General features: G+C 39.2%; 1 non-coding gene across 1 annotated transcript in view; it reads right to left on the bottom strand.

Annotated features, from left to right (window-relative positions):
* LOC109031423 (leucine-rich repeat, immunoglobulin-like domain-containing kekkon 2 protein) overlaps positions 1 to 19183 on the bottom strand; it is a 586167-nt gene that overhangs the window by 112880 nt on the left and 454104 nt on the right. The gene's annotated exons all lie outside the window — the stretch shown is intronic.

Here is a 19183-nt window from a genome sequence, read left to right as displayed (position 1 = left end):
ATAAATATGAATCAGCCAAGATTAAAACCGTACATATCTATTGTGTGATGAATCCCGGAATGCGTCCACTAACGTGGAGCTCAATGAACATAGGAAAATGCTCTTGTTTGGTTTTAGCATCTGCCGAATCGTACATGCAGCGTGATTGATTTGCGAATAAATTGAGTCCACATCACTTGGGACCACCACGGATGCCAGCCCTCGACCGAAACGTCACATCGATGGCCGAAATCAAAATTGCGTAACGCCATTGCAGCGTTTAAATATCTTCAATTATGTATACTTAGTAAAGTAAATACTCAATATTAGTAAGAAATCTTAAGTAAAAATAGGAGGAAAATGAAATTATGATATTTAACGCTAAAGGACCGAATGTTGTAAGCTCTTTCCAAAAAGAGATGCAACATCCATCGATGAGTCCAAACCGCACCCCCAATCAATCAGAGGCGCTGAATCGGCCTTAGGCGCAGTCGAGAATTGTCCTAAAGGCGAATTATCGCGCCTAGATTAATGGCACAAGAGCTTGTCGGCGAGAGAGGCTGTTTTAATTGGACCACGCTGAGCAGAAAGGAACCAAGCCACATTAGCTACTGCCATTTAATGAGGCAATTTATTTATTTACATGAAAACGGTGGTGTGGATTTTTGTGCAAATTTCAGTGAATTTTCGACATAGTAGGAAGCAAAATTTTTGAAATTTTTAAAGGCATCTGCACAAACTTTCCCTTATAAAAAATCGAATTGCCCAGTTAAATTTGGCAATAGCTGATGTGCCTTGGTTCCTTTCTGCTAAACGCGGTCCAATTAAAACGTGAAGGTAAAACTCCCAAACCACGTATCTTGAATGCGGTGTTTAAAAAACTCCGCTCCAGTTTCATTTTCATACAAGAGAGCGAATCAACATTACTCCTTAAAGTTTTTTTCAGAATTCGCTTCCCACAGTGAAGGAAAATCACGAAGGTTTACACGAATTGACTCAGAGTAGCTTTCCATTTAAAAATTACAGTATGAAAAGAAGTCTGCAACGTCGAAAACCAAGATACGTGGTTTGGGATTTTCATCATCGATAGACTACATAACTGAGAAAATCGAGATTGTTTCTAGCTTTCACAGCCAGATTGGCAACTCTGAATAAACTCTGCGTGTTTGATTCGATCCCTCAATGTGAGTTGGACGGATTACCCCAAGAGATTCACGCCATAGAGCAAATGAATGATTTGCCACCGATTTTTGACCTAAGTCGCACGGATTTTGGTTCCCGCCGTAAATTTCTATGGATAAATTTTGTAGATCAAATACCGTACACTTTTTTTTAAAAATATTCGGCTATAGTCCCAACTTTACAAACACTACAGCCTTAAGGTGTCGAAGACGGATGAGTTTGTTCGCTGCTTTTCGGTCACAATTGCAACAATTCAATTTTACATTCTAATTGGGATATAAGTTCAAAAATTGCAAATATGATACGAAGTGCACTAATGTGAGACAAATAAAAGCCTCCTCCGGAAGGAATTTCGTTTTTGGTTTACAAGAGGTGATTCTGTTAGTATTTGATGGCTAAAATTTACTCGATGACGCTTTGAATGTAAGCGTTATTTCACAATCTCCTGCTTTTTTACCCGACAGGAAGAATTCACAAAAAAGGGTGCACCTATACCCTACCACCTGATAACCGTTTCAAAAAGCATTACATTGAAAAATAATTAAATTCTGACCGGCTGCTTCTTTGAAACGGCGATAAACATAATTAAATGAGCACTTTAAATGTGTTAGAGTTTCACTGTACACTGTTTAAAACATTATCAAAACTCAGTAAATATGAGAGTAGGGTCACATCTTTTCAGGGTCTTGGTGTTCGTGCAAAAGCGCAGCCGGCTTTTTTGCGAAATTTAAAGTGAAATCACACAAAGATGGTAAGATGATAACAAAGATTGCGATAGTCAAAAACACCAATTTATGTTTTGTGTCACCTTAAACTAGTGACTTTCCTTTAAAATGCAAAAATTTACTTTGGGGCTCAAAAACCTGACTGCGATTTTACACAAACTCAGAGGCTTAGAAAATATCTGATTCACTTTTCATACTTTTTCAGTTTAATTTTTTACACCGAAAAATAAGTAGAGTTGATTTGACATTCTGGATGTAAACTAGTGTGAGAGAAATTATAAAATGCTAAATCACCCGCCACAGCAGTTAGTTTTACATCTTGCACGCTTTTTTGACATCCAGAATGTTCAATCATCTTCATTCCTTTACCGGTGTATTTTAAAGAGTGTATTTCACAAGGAATTTACAAAAAAAGGAAATCACATTGCGAGATTCTCGTTCGTTTTGTTGTCACAATCTAACAACGCTGTGCGAAATCGAAGTTTTTTTACGAGCAGAAAACCGAAACCTATTCTCATGTCCACTCTCTTGTCTTCCTATCCATCACTGGGCAGCCGGATACTGCAAAGAGCTGTCTCTTATGTCTCCCTTTTCCTCTTGTAATTCTTCTTCTTCCTCTCCGCATTGTTCAATCCACCTTGCGATCCCTTTTTCCTGTTTGGGAACAAGTTTCTCACAAGACAGCGAATCTGTCCTCACCAAGACACTGCAACGCAGCATTGTCACACCAAGCGCAAAAATCAGCTTAAAATGGATTTGATATAATGATTGAAACTCAGAGAGTATAATCTCATTTTGATTTGTAGTTTCAACTTCATTTTTTCGTAACCGTCCATTTTTTGACCGGGAGCCTGGCCTCATTCAGCCGAAATCGAACATCAAATGAAAACCCTCCCAACCAAAAACAGACAGTGCTCCGTGAAAGTTTTATTTGTCGAGTGTAAATAATGAAAAAAAAAACCGGCCACACAGAAAACTCTTTTATTTTCACTTTGCCTTTACAACTAAATGTATTACAACTAGTTAGAGCAGCGGTAGTTGAAAAACTTACTCGGTCCTATATCTGCATTCAATCACGTTTGGTATGATTTTTAAACTTCATTAGAGGAGAAAATGACTTGATTCAAGCAGAAATATGCTCAAATTTACCGCCGAGAAGGTTTTCTAGTGAATCAATAAAGAAAATAAAACTTTTTTAAGGAGAAAACATGCTTATGTAAAAAGAAAAGTCACTAACATCAGGCAGAAACCCGCTTTCATTCAGCTATTTTATTATTGTGTTTCAAAATAAAATATTTTTGACGGCCTATTCTAGAATGTTTTTGCCTCAATTAGTAAGTCATTTTTTTCTCTAATGAAATTCAAAAATTAAGTATACTAAACGTTAATAAATACGGATGCGAGGACTTAGTGAGTTTTTGGACTACCGCTCTCTATTTGTGTCGTTGTATCTAGATTTATTTTGAGAGGAATGATCCACACTCTTAAATGATGCCTATCATTCTTAATGTGTTGAAACGCCTTCAATTTTGTATGATACTGTGCAACACATCTGTTGTGAAATAGTTGCTTGAAGCGCCGTCACAAGTTGCGGCGTGACGGCCAGCGCATCGTCCCCTACAAACCTAAGTGGATACTTCAAGCGTTGCGCAGTGCGTGAGGTATTCACTTAGGTTTGTAGGCGCCAGTGCGCGTTTCGCGCTGCTGGCACGCCGCACCGCTCTGTGTTCGGCTCTATTTAAACTCGCGGTGTCAGCGTTTTCAACTCATGATTTTGAAGTGTTTATACACTCTGCATGGATTATTCTCATTTAAAGTGATGGAAAAAAATATGTATAAAAGGAAAATATAATGTGTGTTTTGTGAATATTAAGATGGTTCCGTGTCAACTTTAATGTAACTAATTAATATGTATAATGTATTTAATTCTCATAGTAGAGTTTTGACTTTCCCTTTGTTTCATGAACGAAGGTCAAAGTCATATAAAGGAAGTCGTAGAGACCCGTGCTCAATTCTAATTGGTGCCGGGTGACATCATTCGGTTCGGCACAAATCTTGGCGTTGTAAATTTGCGGTAAGGCTGCGCTTTTTGAACAGCGTATTTCTCGGTTTTGAGATACTTTCTCGAGTTTTAAACGCGCCGATCGTGCTTAACGCGTCATTTACCTTCAGAAAAATGTATTGTCATGGGAACGGAGTTCCCCATGATATTAGAATCGTTCCGTTGCTTTCGCTATGGGATTCCCTATACCTCTGCGACCTTGAGCGTTTCGCCCAGTCTCCGATTTTTGGTTGATTTTCCGATGTATCAAAAACCGTTGTATTTTTTAGCCAATCATGTCTCTACGTCAAGTTGTGTTGATTGCTAAAATTCGCTTTCAGCGAGTTTTTTTCCATCTTGAGATGTCGTGTCTGACTGGTAAATCTGCGCAGAACCACGAAGTTCCGTTTTTAGGCAAATTCTTTTTTTTGGGAGGTTCTGATTGGTTATTTTTCGCCATCAGTTTTCTGTTCGTTGGTGCAAAAGATCGCCTACCTCGGTGTTCTTGAGAAGCCGCCATTATCCCACCTCAAATTTGAAAAATAGAAGTAAAGAAATAATAACCATCGTACAAGGTGGAAAATTGTTCTGGAGGACTCGTTACGGATAAAGAAGTCAAAATCAGAGCTCGATTGATTGATTTAATTCATGGATACGCAAATATTGCCTTAGCTCAACTGCCGCGATCGGAATGCGTGCTGGCATGAACCTCGAGACGCATTAAAACAGTGCGAACCATGGCTCCTACAGCAAAACAGCAATGCGCTTCATATCATCCCAAAAGCAGGTCTCTTGTGATAAGTCCCGCCCATTGCCCGAGTCTTTTGTATGCTATTTTTACACTCGTCCACGTGGACCCATTATAGCTTAGTTGACTAAACCGCCTCGTACTTTTGATTCGGTGCGGGCACCCGGCGATCGGGAGTTCGATACCCGACGATGGGAACTACTTTTTAATGGTTGTATTGAATGTTTTAGACTAATCATCAAAAAATAATTAATAGTAGATGATAAATGTACGAACATTTTCTCGTGAGTTAATATGTTAAACAAAAATACTGGAATATACCTTCTTCATATAATCAGCCACATGTTCCCCCAAATTAATGACGTTATTTTCTTTTTTCAATAAAGTTAATTTGCATTCAACGTTCGTAAGTTAAGCAAAAAGTACCTATTGATACAAATAGAAAGACATGAAAATAGTATGTCTAACATTTCAGTTGTTTTTTTTTTATTTATTTTTTGTTTTTTTGTTTTTTCAATAAAACAAATTGACTGGGACTAGAATCATTGTGTCTCTGAAGACAAAAGCTAAGTTTTTTGATACAGAAATACTAATATATTCATCCTTTACATAATCAGGGAGATGTTGACCCAAATATTGATGTATATTTTCTCTGTTCGCCCAAATTAATGATGGTATTTTCTTTTTTCAATAAAACTAATTTACATTCCACGTTCTTAAAGCAATATTTTCTCCAAAACTCAGCAAAAAATAACAATTTATACCTACGCAAAAAGTAAATAAATAAATAAAGCAATGACATGAAAGTAGTATAGGTAGTACACATCTAACATTTCGGTTACATCTATTTGAATGAAAAAAATGGCAACTTAGGAAGCACATAGGTCACTTATCGACGGTGAAACTACCAAACCACGTATCTCGGTTTGCGACGTCGCAGACTTCCTGTCATACTTTATTTTTTAAATGAAAAGCTACTTAACGTCCAGTCTTGAAAATTTCCGTGATTTTTCCTCTTCGTGCGGAGAAAATTCTGTGAAAATTTCAAGGAATGATATTGATTTGGTCTACTTCAAAAAAATAAAATGTGAGCGGAGATTTTTAAACACCGCAAACGAGATACGTGGTTTGGTAGTTTCACCGTCGTTATGATGCGTATTCGGGCATATGCGTAGAGTAAAAATATCATACTTTACGCCGAAAAAACGAAACTGAAAGTTAAATGCGTTAACTTCCAAAAACCATACATAATCCAACGAAAATAAATAATTGGTAAATAACAGCTTTCTTGTATGCAAAGAAAAAAAATTAAAAATGTTAAAAAAGAGATGTCGACACAAAATTACATAGCCCCTTCAATTCTGAAGATACTACAAACGAACTGTACCTTAAAATTTTCATATCCCAGAAGCAAAAGTTCCCATGACGAATATTGCTATCGCTAGCGATTGCAAAAACCAACTTGTTTGCTTGTTAAAATTCGTTCACGGTTTAGAGATCCACAAGGAATTAAGACTTTAGCGTCTAAAAACGGAAATGTAGGATTTAGGATTTAGGAGTTAGGATTTGGGTCTTAAGATTTGGTATTTCGAACATGAGATCTAGGCAGTGCTCCCAAATCCAGGAACTAGTTCCGAATTTCAGAACTTTTCAGATATTCCTGAATTTTGCCCCAAATTTTGAAATACCCGAAAGGTTCCGGATCTTTTGAATTTTTCGGAACTCCCTCGGAACTTCTTAAAATATCTGAAAGGAATTCCGGAACTTTTGACAGTCATGGAATGATAGCACTGGATTTAGGGTTTGAGATTAATGATTTGGGATTTAGTATTGGCAATTTAGGATACATGTTTCGGGATTAAAGATCTTGGATAGAGAATTTATAATTGAAAATTAAGTTTTTATACTTCTTGAGTCCAAAGTGGCAGATACATTTGGGAGCTGCGCATGGCGCCGGACCGGGGAAAGAGATATCGTCGCGTGGAATTCTCGCCGTTTTAAATGACAAAAGGAGAAGAAAAGTGACAGAAGCAGGATACGAGTGCGAGATAGTCGCCGCAGACGTTGAGCTATTCTTCCCGGTGCTGCAGGAGCCAGTTATCGCCCGGATAATATATTGAATTTCCTTCAGTTTCCAAGCGGGCACGGAATCGCCACCGTCAAGAAATCGCTCGTGACTTTTTTCGGGTTATCCTTGACGATGATGCCGTATCTCTATCTAAAGTGCCTTTAAGGTGAAAGTTAAGACACCTGGAATACATCTCTGATTAAATAAAATCTCACACATGGATTGCATGTTGCAAAAAGGAACCAAGAGCAATCCACTGTTGCTAACATTGTGCAACTTGTATTCCTTGCAATAAAATTACTGAAATCCTGCAAAAAATCAAATTTACAGGGTGATTTTCATTTTGAAATTATAGTTTATTGGGAGTAAGATAAACTTGTTTAGATGATCAGTTTGTATTTGTGAGGTAAATAAAATGGCACAATTTGAGCAATATTTGAAAACTCTTGGTTCCTTTTTTTGCGAAATGCAATTCATACAGAAATACACTGTCTCCGGTTACAGTAGATCTTATTTGATACCTCAAACAGGCCGGTGATATTGTGTCAATATCGATTGGTTTAACATGTAAACAAAGCCTTAAGTCAATTGAGTAATCGGAAGGGACGGGTTTTTTGTGATGGATTTTATATTCTCAAGAGTGAAAAACGGTAATGAAAAGTGGATTTGTTAGGCATTTTCTATTTGCAGCTTTTTCGACTGAAATCCTAAAATTTTTCTTTCAGATTATGTTCTATTGTTTTGAACTAAATGATGCATCGAATCACTACCTAATACAATCCATGAATATGATAACCAGAGACTCGAAGAGATCCCCCCCCCCTTCCACTCATGGAGGCTTATTACTTTCGGTTATCTAAAATTCAACTGTTGATCCAATAGTTGACTGCAAAGTGACCTGCGGTTTTTATAATTCAGCAAACAAGCCAAAATTTTGTAAAATTACGTTCGGCTCACTGCGTCACACGCTGCTCATTATCTAACTAGATAGTAGGTCAACATTCAACAAAAGACCGTTTTCAGACGCAATTTTCTCATGAAAAATTAAAAATGTCTACAGTATTTGGGAATGGTGTGGTGCAGGGCCTCATCTTATACTGCGGAGTTTGCGTTGTTTCTTGATGATTGCGCAGTTTAAAATCTCGCAAATTTGACCCAGAGAGGGAGATGAAACGGGGAAAGAAATGATTCGCTCACAACAGGAGCCATCTCCAATGAAATATGGCTCAAGACGACGCCATTAGTATTCTAGCTGGTCACTCGTAAATCGCTCGCCTCTCCAACACCATTTTCCTCTCGCAACACAACAGGTTCGCTGCGGGAAATCCACCCCTCTCCCCCCTCCGTCAGTACCCGTGCCTCGCCCAAAGTCTACTTTAATGTGTTCTTAAACACCCCTCGGTTCAGATGTTTTATTAATAGACTAGAGCACCTGGAGCATGCCTTCTCTTTACTCACTGGAAAGTTGCTTTTTGCAAAATTGGACTCACTCGTCTGTACTCCGTCTTCGTATTAGAGTATCATTTTTTTTGTCTGAGTGCACTTCCAAGAAAAACATTCAATACTTCGATAAGTGCCCACTAGATACTTCCTCACATCCTTGTATTTCTCTTTTACGACTTTAACTGCGATGACTCATAAAAAAATAGTCGGATGTTATGGTGCTATATATTATATTTTTCAAAACGTTTCTAAGGATCTGGGTGTTTTTCTTTGGAAATTTTTAAAATGCACTAGGCACCTAGTGCGACACACACACACAAACAAGAAAGAAAGAAAGAAAAATCTAATATTGTTTACTGAATCTGGTGTGAAGTAGGTTATGCTCAGAATCACCCATTTTTATTTTTCGTTCTCTTTTTCAAAACCCTTGTATACCTACTTCTTAGATTCATTCTAATTTTGACCGCTCACAGAGAGAGGGAAGTAGCAACAAAATACTCGAGATAGAGCAATTAGTAAACTGTACTGACGGAGGCTTCACCAAAATTCTGGCAGGAGGCTTCTCAAAATATTACAGTTGAATTGTTTGGAATAATGATAATCACGGCACTGTTTGAAATAACATTAAGCTTGCAAGTGCATAATTATGGACTTCTGTTTAATGAAATTGGTTGACTCTCTGGGTAAAAGTCGATGCCTCTTATTTTTCAAGAACCATCCCTGTAGCGTTGTCGTCCGTGTTACCTCAGAGGGTCACAATTAATGGGTCAGTTGCGCTGGTAACAGAATCGTGTTTTGATGCTTCTTTCGACTTGTAGATTAGCTAAAAATAAGAAGATCTGCCCGAACAGTGACTTTCTACGTTGAATATTAACCAAAATATCGTCATTTGAAAAGTCGGGTTCTTGAAGTCATCCACAGCGGTAGTGCCATGATATGTACTGTTGCGGTGGATGACGTTATAAATCGAGTTTTTCAAGGCGCGATATCTCGGTTAATATTCAACGTAGAAAGTTGCTGTTTAATCAGATCATGTTATATTTAGTTGATCTGCAAAAAAGCATCAAAACACGATTCTGTGACCAGCGCAACTGACCCATTCCAACAAAACAAAAATCCATGTTCTAATGTTGCACTGGGACATTTTCTTTTCATGTCGGTAAAAATGACAATCTCATCCAAAATCGAGGCGTTGGATGCAGAAAAAGCATTTTTGGTTGCGGTGTTTCAAAATCTTCAATACTAATTCTATCTTTTAGAGGGGAAACTATTCGGAGAATTTGTTGAAATTTCTCGTTTCCAACATTGGAGACTGTTGAAGACTGCGAAGTATATTTCTCATCAAAATTACTTGTATATGTCCAACACAGAAGACATTTTGAACATTTCTTCATCCTCCGCGTCAGAGACATAACGTGTTCTCGGAGAAATTTTGATGAAAAAACATATCCCGTGGTGCCCTAATTCTCATTCCGTCTAGTGCTACATCGACACATCACTCTCACTATCATTAAACGTAACGATGTAGTCCAAGAGGGAAAGTTGAGGCCTCACTCCCGACTCAATTTCCCGGAGTTTTTATAAGTCAAGCATCCTCGTGCATACATTCAGAGTCATAAGTTGGAAGGAATCGGATTAAAAGAAGATGAAAACAAGGTCATAAAATTGAAAGTTGTTAGTCGAAGGCGGGAACGTGAAGATTCCCGGGCAGGAATCAAGGCGGAAGGGGGTGAGTTGGAATGTTGAGCTCTAGAACGGCCTCCGAAGCTGCCCTATCGGCGGGAATGGTCGGTCGTAAAAACTAAGCTTTGCCGTGCTGAGAGACGACGTATTAATATTTGAATTTTGCTAAATTTCTCCTAATAAAATAATTAATTTTGATAGAACTTGTGAATCTTTTTCCTTGATATTTCAAAATACCTCAGCTTGAATTAAGAACAAAATCTTCTGGAAATTTTTAAAAAAAAGTATTCGTAAGTCTCCCTGAAAAACTTGTATTTTATCGTATAGGATTTGGTAACTCCCGCAGACTGATATGGTGTTCTTCCTTAACACAACACAGCAGTGTGAAATTCCGATGAAAGCTTGAAGGCTTCCCATCGTAATTATTGAAAAACTTCGCGTTGTTACTTATACAAGTATGTGAAAATACGTGACGCTAAAATCAAAGTTGATGACTGACTCTTATGCAACTTGTGTTGAAAACAATCGAAAAACTTGTACAATTTAACATAAAAACTCTTTAAAACCTTTAGAATAACTTGGTAGGAAGCCTTTTTAAAAAAGTCAGTACAGTTTACTAATTGCTCTATCTCGGGTATTTTGTTGCTAGATCCCTCTCCCTGTGGACGGTCAAAATTGGAATGAATGTAAGAGGTAGGTATATGAGGGTTTTGAAAAAATTCTTATTATGACCCATCATAGGACACTCTCCTGTAGTCTGTCAGTTTAACCTTGCCCTGGTATACTCCATGGTAAAAGATTTCCTTTTGAAACAAATGTATTGTGAGTACAAATTTCAAAGCGCTAAAATTTGTCATGCCTTTTCAGTGCGCCCCTTAATCGATTGATCGGCCAATATACTGATGAGCTGAAAATGAAATTATAAATTGGAGTATCCGAAGTTATTTGTTCAGAACTTGACGTATCAAAGCGTCCGTATTAATTCGGGCAGGTCCGATCCCAAGTCCACAGACTGCAAGAAACTCCGATGAACTACGGCATTTCAGATGCCATGGCCCGTCTCTAAATTAATCAAGACTTCCAGAGCAAAGCGCTGTTCTACTCGAATCGGTCGCTGTTAAAACCTAAAACGTCTTTCCTCCGATGAGCTCTCTTCTCCGGAAGAGTCCCAAAAATCTAGGGCTCATGAGATTATGGAAATGATCCGTTTTGATATCGACCGATTCATTTACTCTCTCCGGCGAGACTCAAAACCCAATCGGAGCCGATTTCTGAGTCCCCCCCCCCCCCTCCCGACTCGCTCAAGAGCCTTTTTTCTTCCGTGCTCGAGTGCTCTTCCGAACCTTTCCGTGCAACCTTCCGACCGCCCCCCCCCCTCCCCGAGCAGACCGCATCTATGCAACCCGCAAGACCGAAGCGCACCCAGACACAACAAAAAGCTTTCAATATTCAAAGCACACCTCGGGACAATGAACAACCGTTAAGTGATTACTCGTATTTTCATAAATGAGACCCCGTCTCGTTCCTAGTAAAACGGACCTTATCTGCCGATTGATTCTACTTTTCTCCCCGATACAGCGATGCTATGAACGTCTTCTCTTCGTGGCGACTTTTCTGCCGAAAGAAAAATATTTTCAGAGACGCGGAATACTGCCGTACTGCCGTGCTAAGGTAAAACGCCGTATTAACATTCTCGAGTTGCCAAATTTCCTCCGATAAAATTATCATTTTTGAGGATACTGATGAATCTTTTCTCTTGAAAGCAGATGCTTTGGTTCTGGCTGCGAATGAAATTATCTGAAAAACTGGAGGAGAAATATTCACAAATTTCTTTGTAAATGCGTATTTTATCAAAGGAAACTTGGCAACGCCTGTAGGTTCATGCGGCGTTTTTCCTCAACACGGCAGCGTGAAGTCCGTTAATGAGTCAACATTGGTTGTTCTGGTGGTTAAGCCGCTGATTACTGACCTGGCGCCACCTGGTGGTCTTGAATTTGAATGTCGGCCAGGATGATGGTCACAGATCTTGTCACTTGTGGAGGAGCGGCAAGGGTGTTTGCTCTTTCTCTTTCTTCCACTTCTTCTTCTCTATTTAATTTTGTCTGTTGGGCCTTGGATGGCGAAAGAGGACGCTTAGACTAATTTTAAAAAGAGGGAAAGTGAGGACATTCCTGGCGAAGAGTCCTGGATAGCCTTTTCTTATTGGCCACTAAGATTCTGAGGAAAATCATCATCGCGGTGTGCATCATGTAGCACACCAGTGGCGTGGCGTGCTTTGCGATCTATCGATATTTCTCATTTGAAGCTGTGGTAAATAATCGATCATTACAGTGTGCGCTTTTTCGATACTTTTCCATAGTTTTAAATGGTAGATCAATCGATATATCGCAAAGCACGCCACGCCACTGTAGCGCGTTGATGTTACGTCGCACGCCCGAAACACGTCAACAAATTAATTAGAAATAACTCGTCAAAAATGAGTATTTTTTTTAAAAAAAATAAAATAAATAAAAAAATAAAATTTTTTGGTGCCTCAACTTGTGCGGAAACATTGCCCCTTCTTTTATAAATGATAGCCAATATTCAACCTCCATTTGTAGTGCACTTTGAAGGCGCGATAAAATGAAGGCTATCGAATAAATTATTTTTTATTGGTTGAAACTATACAATAAATTGAATACATAACAAAGTGGCTACCACAAAGGGTTATCCAATCAGCAATTTGAAATCGCTTACAACCGAAATGGCCCAGCTAAATTTCCAAGTCCTAACCACCGTCACATCAAGTAATTCTCTCGTCCTCACAGAGAGGGATTCCGGGAAAGTTCCTTTCTGCGTCCATTATCAAATGGCTCATTATTCAACGTTAAGCGAGTAGGAAAACAGAGTCCCTCTCTGCGGGTAATTGAAGGGACAGATGTTGGCGGATTCGTCGCGGAGACATTTTCATAAGCAGCTGCGAATCTTCGAGAAACACGACATTTGCATCTGATTATTCAATATTGACCCGGCCGGGCATCCGGCACTTGTTGCTGTCACTGAGAACTTCTAGAAGCTCCGCTGGGCTGCGTCTCTCGTAATTGTATCTCACACCGAGACTGGTCCAAACTTTCATTCCACCTTCGTCGAGACTTTCTCTTTTATCAATTACTTGTCGAATTAATCGGTGGGGTAACACCGAAAAAAAGTAAGGTAACTTCTACTACAAGTTTAAATGATTTTTTTACACAGTGATACGATTCAGTGAAAATTACCAGAATTATAGTGGTGCTCACCAGAACTATGGTGAAACGCTGTCATGGAGTCTGGTGTTAATTACTATACTCGGATCACTGTGTCAGAGTATGGTAAAATGTACCTTATTTATTTTCAGTGAAGGCGTAGGCGTGGGAACGTAGTCATAATCACTCCTCATAGTGATTCGATGGACGCCATATTTTGTGTCAAATTGACATGCGATATATCGAATCGATTGGCTCTATTATTTCAGCTACTCGTCATTTTTTTCGAATTTTGAGATCCCAATACTGTCGTCAGGGGTTTAAAGAATTCACTTGCCAATTAAGACAAACAAATTCAACGCAATAAAAGCGAGGTTTTTTAGAGGAAAAATACCGCATTCGATACTGACATCGAAACTGCATTAGAATGCGATATTTTTCCACAAAAAAACCACGCCTATATTACGTTGAATTTGTTAGTCAAAATCGGTGAGCAAATTCTTTCGTTTCCTGATAAGAGAATTGCGTCCTTAAAATTCGAGAAAAATGACGAGTAGCTGAAAAAATGGAGCCAATCGATGCTATATGTAGCGTGTCCAATCGACAAAAAATATGGCGTCCAACGAATCACATTAAATAGAACAATATTGTGACTCAGAGATTATTAAGGGCACTTTTAATAAAACATTAAGACTACAACTTTGTAGAAAGACCTTTGCAAGGGATTACTAATATTTGCCACTACGAAAAATTCGAAATACGAAGTAAAAAATTCCGTAGATTTTACAAATCTCGAGGTACGTCAAGGCTCTGTATTTGTGTCTGTAGCACTAGTACAAATAAGACAAGCGGAACCAACTCGACATAGAAATAGAGCGAGAGGAAGGTCGCACGTTAATGACGGCGCAGTGATACAACTATTCGTGCTTGATCGATGTCCGTGTTGCGTCTGCCAAATTGAAGGCGCGATGGCAAGAGGCGTAAACTCGCAATGCTCCGCTCTATGCTGCCAATGAGATGTTGCTCAGGTTCGGAAGAAAAGTTTCAAAAACGAGGCCCAATTACGTCTCTTTTATCTTTGGCTGTGTTTATAGGTGAAACTCAATTTTTTCTTCTTTTCTATTTGACGTCTGATTCTTCTTTTAACATGTATTATAAGACATACATTGCGTGTGCCGTAGCCATACCTCCCTCAGGAGTGAAAGGTGGACATTTGAACCGATTTGGGATTTTTAGTTGTCAGAAAAAATGACACTTGGTTTTCCCCTGATTTTTCAATTTGATATTTTATTTCTTTTACAATGACTTTGAAACCTATACGTAAAGCTCGTATGTACCGGCCCCATACAACCCGTAGGCAGGCCCGCCACAAGGGGGGGGATACTGGGTCCTTGGTACCGGGGCCCGGGCCCTGGAGGGGCCCGTGACGCAGGTGACAAACCACTACGAATTCATGTGTAACCCTAGTCTCGAAGGGAAAAGTGAAAAAATTACCCTAAAAATTCCGCAAAAGGTGAATAAAGTTTCAAAAACACGCTAGGGCACTATAAAATTTTTCTTACTTTTTTAGAGATTTTCAAGATTTTGAGTATATGTAGAATGATATTTTTAGTAACTGTGTTTCATTTTCTTCCGTTGTCGGATGCTAAGAGGCTCCTTTCTGGGCATCCTCGACTTCAATGGCTTAACTTCCTTGCCATAGACGTACGAAAGGGGAGTCCAGAGGGGCCCGGCTCCCCATAGAATTGAAAATTATCATCTGCCCCCTCAAAAAAAAATTTATAGATGTTTTGAATGCAACAATTCGAAAGTTTTTGGTGCTGAAAGTAAACAAAAAGGCGTAATTATTCTGCAGAAATTGATGGAAAATCTCCATCATAAGAGCTTCATAATAATGCGTCCAAATAGATTTAAAATTTCAAAAATTTCCCGGGGGAGGCCCTCCGGACCCCCCCCCCCCCCCCGTGCTAGGGGCCCGGGCCAGAAAATTGGTACCAGGGCCCGAGATGGGATGTGGCGGGCCTGCCGTAGGCCACGTGTTTTCAGTGTCTTAGGTCAATTCGGCCCGTCTTGTGCATCCAAAGGTTAATGTGGGTGCGAACCTTACCGAAAATGTTCAAAAATCTTAAGATATTCTCCATCTTACACTGAAAAAAAAAAAAACTCCGGCTGTGGAATCTGTACTTACGGGCTGTATACACAGACCGTCCAATAAATTAAATTATGCCATTCATATGGGTGCATTGGAAAAAAAACTCCGACTTCGGGAGCCGTACTCACGGGGTACATAGACATACCGGGAGCATTTCGGGCTCAATGGCCGAAATTTCCAGTCGTAACACCCGAAGAAACCGAAATTACAGCTCCAGCACCTAGAAGTTTCGGTCTCTGAGCCCGAAACGGACAGTACATCTATATAAACCGTAACTTTTATTTCAGTGTATTTTATATTGGTTGTGGTAAATCAAACGAAAAACATGGCAGGGACCCATTCCTTTTCAGAATAATGCTGAAAATGAAAGTCTGCAAAAATTATCCTTTCATTGATGCTATGTGTTACAAAGCTCCTTGAGGCTCTCTTTATCAGAATGTAAAGCATACGAGGTCCCTTAAAGAAAGGAGCTGTTTAAGGAGCGACCCTAACGCGAAGAAAAAGCCGGATCCGATCACTGTCGGGCGGCACGAAAGCGCGGGGAATCACGTTAACAAGCGAGGGACTCAAGTGTCTACCCGACCCCGGAGCGCCGGCATTGAGCATTCAACGGACTAAGAAGCGCCCCCATTGCCGGGGCATCTTCCCGAGTTCTACATTACAGGTAATCCACTTTTTGCTGTGAAGTGCATAAAAGAGCTACAGTAAGTCGCTCAAAATTATACCACCGCTAATCTCCTCAGTGGGTTTCGGGAAACTTAGCCCGGCAAACTTTCAACTTTCTACTTGGTGGGGCGAACTTTACCCGCACTCCTCTCCCCCTCGCGTGTTCGTGGCACGCGGCGCTGTGGGCTCGACGTCAAGTTTCGCGGCTAAATCCCGGCTCAGGTGACTCCATCTTCACAACTCCTTTGTATCAAAATGTGACCAAGTCGGGCAAAGGCCACAACCCAAAAGCGTAAAACCCGCATAAGCACAAAATAAAAACGCACCTAAGAGCGCAAATAGTTTGCCTAGTAAGAGGGTAGAATGCGCACATTTTTTTAATGAAAGAAACCCAAAACCGCAAATACAACAATTAAATATAGGGAAGGAGGAACTTACCAAAATGGTCAATTTGTCAAAAGTGCATGAGACAAAGTGGTCGGCGTTTGGACGAAGAGTAAGTGTAAAAGTGCGAAATAAATAAGAAACGGGAAATCTCGAAGAACCTCGTCAAAATATGTAAAACTTTAAAACTGCAAAATGTAGGAACTTTAAAAAATTAAACTAAAGAAATTTTTGGGTATTATTTGCGCAAACGAGAGAAATCCACAAGCGCAAACGTCTTTTTTGCGCTTTTGCGCCGCAATTTCTTTGCATTTGCGCTTTTGGGACTTGCCGCAGGCGAAAAGCCTTGAAGTCAATCTACACCGGAAGTAAACAAATGTCGAGACATCGAATTAATTTTGCTACAATATTAATTTTATATTTTTGACCAATATAATTTCATATGTTTTTGACTAAAAACAAATACATCATCCTTGCAAGTACAGTCAAAATAGTCACACAGTATCACGATAGTATCACAGTTGCATATGTTTGTCTCTTTAATATAGTTATTTTAAAAACCCTCCGATAAATGAAAGTCAAAAAGCATTGAGATGTCGAGTACATTTTGCTAAATTACTACCTAACGTTGTATACTTGGCAAAACGGATACATTACGCCAACAAGTACAGTTTAGATATTTCTCTCTTGAAAATAGTTATTGTGAAAACTCTACAATAAAGTTGAAAGTTGGCGAACTCGGAATATTCCTCTCGATCGTCAAATCAAACGGTTGATTTTTGGGGTCATATAAGGATATGACCCAAAAAATCATAAAATAAAATAAAAAAAATACAACAAAATAGCTTCAATTCAATTTTTGTAAAAATAGATTGTTTGGGAATAAGCAGCTGAAATATGATTTGGGGTATGATGGGTCCGTTCTCTGCGAAAAATGTCAAGCAAACCCGGTACTTGAGCAAAATTTAGTCAGTATCTGGGAATTTGAACAGTCCGCTATAGGTTCACCCCTTTGAGGGAAGTTCTAACTGTACAGCGCAGTATTAAGGGTGATAGGGGTTTGGGGTCAAGGATACACATTTTCATACTCCGATGTTCAACACATTTCAGTGCTCCTGCCAAAATTGGATCGAAGTTACAAAGCCGTAATGCATGCTTTATGATGATGTTCACGTTCAATTTAATTGGTGCTGAAAACAGCACAAGCAAACTTTAGCAGAATTTCTTTCAAATTTCTCCGTGTTTTGTTCTCATTTATTAAACTTTTTCCGAATTGTCACATTTTATGTTCTAGATGCAGACATTTCGTTATTTTTTACTGATAATTGAACAAATGATTTGTAAAAAAGTACATTCGATGTAAAATAGGTGGAAGTAATGCCTTAAACCATAAATGTGCCTGTTTTCAATATCATCACTTTTCAGGCAACATCAATGTGACTATGGAACTAGACATATGTAGAATTTAACTAGAAAAACACAAGACAAAGGGTATACAAGGCTGAAAACAGAGACATATAAACCTGGGACGTTTTGGGGGTGGTCTCAATCCCCTCCTCGACCGGGAAACAAAAATAAAATTAAAATAAAAATTAGAAATTAATAAAATCAAGAGACCCTTAAGGGTTTATTAATTTCTTATATTTTAATTTCATTTATGTTTCCTGGTCAAACAGGGGCTTGAGACCATCTAGCAAGGTCCCAGGTTTCTATGTCTCTGTGTTTAGCCTTCTTTGCCCATTGTTTTGCGTTTTTTCTAGTTAAATTATTCCGGCTATCTTTGTGTAAAATTTAATTTAAAAACGACGAATATTCGGTGTTTAATTTACGGATTTATTTAGTCACAGACTCAAAATAAGAAAGATTTCAAAGGAAGCGGTTCGGTAGGAAAGATAGTGCGTCGGTTACGATGGTGCTGGATTGGGAACATGGCAAGCAACACTTCCTTCAAAGTCCAAGATTTTGGCCACAAAATATTGAATCCAGCTCATTGTGTCCTGGCTTCACCCCTGTTTTGTTTACATTTCCTCATTATGAGTTGTCTCAGGGACTTACGAATACATCATTTAACTTGCTTTTAACTGCTCGCATGTCGACCTGACGAGGGTTTTAATTAAAAGCAACGTTGCCATTGACGGGAGAATCCACACATTTCTTACCAACGGCGCACAGTGAATCGAGTCGATTGGCAAGATCGGATAAAATTTGGAAACTCTACACGCTTATAACTTCGTTTATATAAAACTTTGAGATTCTATAAGGGGTTTTCTCGTAAAATTTTCTTCTAAGAGCACCCCTTGAAATTTAAATTGTAACGAAAGAAACATCAAAATTTGCATTTTTAGTCAAAAATTTCACGTCCGACCTCTCTGATTGGCTCGATCCACTGTGCGGCGACAGTTTTCTATCGACCGATCTCGCGCCGGTGGCAACGATGGCCAAAAGTGGCTTTTTTGCGTGGTCACGAATGCATTGACTAACTTGTTTCGAGCGGTTTTGATACGCCTCACGTCGGAAAGTGGGCGGCAGTGAGGGTGAGTTTCAAGGAAGCAATTAAAAGAGGATTTGCGGGCTGCGCTAAGGTTCGGTCTTCTTTTTCGCAGTTTATTCAGGGCATGATACCACTCCACTACTTATTAATGTGTTGATTGGACTCTCTTCCGGAATGCTTTGCTTTGGGATTAAGGTGGAGTCAATTCCAGTTCGAAATGTATGGATTCACACGGAAAGTCTTTGATGTTCTGTAAAGTTTCCATCCTTTACGGAGTTCCTTGAGAATTGTACTCAAGTTTCCGGTGCCATAGAGTCGCGATAGTATTGCACTGGTTGGCATTGAAGTTACCTTGCGACGTTATCGCCATATGCTGCCGTGCTAAGGAAGAATGCCGTAT

This window comes from Bemisia tabaci, chromosome 7 (genome assembly GCF_918797505.1).
Source record: "Bemisia tabaci chromosome 7, PGI_BMITA_v3".
NCBI lineage: Eukaryota > Metazoa > Arthropoda > Insecta > Hemiptera > Aleyrodidae > Bemisia > Bemisia tabaci.
The sequence above is the reverse complement of the archived record's forward strand: the minus strand, read 5'-3'. Positions and strand labels throughout refer to the sequence as shown.